At 35.8% G+C, this 1182-nt stretch overlaps 1 non-coding gene across 1 annotated transcript; it reads left to right on the top strand.

Moving 5' to 3' along the window:
• The first annotated feature begins 765 nt into the window (after nucleotides 1-765).
• LOC111763938 (small nucleolar RNA U13) lies at nucleotides 766-868 on the top strand. Its single transcript, XR_002796662.1, has one exon. It is a non-coding gene; the product is annotated as a small nucleolar RNA U13 (small nucleolar RNA).
• Nucleotides 869-1182: the final 314 nt, after the last annotated feature.

The following is a 1182-nucleotide window of genomic DNA, read 5'->3' as shown; positions in this document are numbered from 1 at the left end:
CAGCCTGTCTCAAACCTTCATTCTTTCTTATAACTGAGAAAATATTCCACTGTTTATATGTGCCATATTTTGCTTATCCATTAATTTGTTGATGGATACTAGGCTTGTTTCCATCTTTTGGCTATTGTGAATAATGCTGCTATAAACATTTGTGCACAAGTATCTGTTTGAGACTCTGTTTTCACTTCTTTGGTGTATAAGCCTTGAAGTAAAATTGCCAGGACATATGATAATTCAATATTAAAATTTTTTTAGGAACTGATATACTGCTTTCCACAGTGGCTGCACCGTTTTACATGCCCACAACAATACACTAAAGTTCCAGTTTATCCTCTCCAACACTATTTTCCAAGTTTTTAACAAGAGCCATCCTTGCTGGTGTTGAAGTGGTATCTCACTGTGGTTTTGATTAGCATTACCCTAATAGCTAATGATGTTGAGCATCTTTTCATATGCTTAGACCTTGTTGTTTTTTTAATAGTCCTATTTTGTATGACTTTTTTACTCTATTTGGGCAAGTCTAGTTGGCCCAACCACAACTACAACTACAGAGACCAGATAAGCCTTTTCTTTTTATGCAAACATATTTTACTATCTTATATTAGAAATGGGTTTAGCTATTTATTGCCAGAAAACAGGGCTAAAGATGCTACAACTACAAACACCTTTTAGAGACAATTATTGTCAGTATTTGGGCAAAGATCCTAACAAGTAACTATATCTATTTATGTCAATTGGTAACTGGGCATAAAGATGATCTTATTGATCCTTTTGTGGTTCATAAGCGTGATGATTGTGTGTTCATGCATTTGTGTGAGATGTGCTTCCCTCAACCTTGTTATGATGTCAGCACATTACCTGTCTGATGTGAAAAAAAAATGATGATCTTATTGTACATAGTGTATCAGTCAGGGTTCTCCAGAGAACCAATAAGATGTATGTATATATATTAAGAGATTTATTTTAAGGAATTGGTTCACATGACTGTAGGGGATGGTAAGTTTAAAATCTATAGGTCGGGTGGATATAGCTCAAGGGACTTGAGCACCTGCTTCCCACGTACAAGGTCCTGGGTTCAATCTCTAGTACCTCCTAAAAACAAATAAAACCTAACAAACAAAATAACCAACTTTCTTTGGGGATCAGATGTAGTTCCGTGGTTAGGTACCTGCTTCCCATGTG

Source organism: Dasypus novemcinctus, chromosome 5 (genome assembly GCF_030445035.2).
Source record: "Dasypus novemcinctus isolate mDasNov1 chromosome 5, mDasNov1.1.hap2, whole genome shotgun sequence".
NCBI classification, from domain to species: Eukaryota; Metazoa; Chordata; class Mammalia; order Cingulata; family Dasypodidae; genus Dasypus; species Dasypus novemcinctus.
The sequence above is the reverse complement of the archived record's forward strand: the minus strand, read 5'-3'. Positions and strand labels throughout refer to the sequence as shown.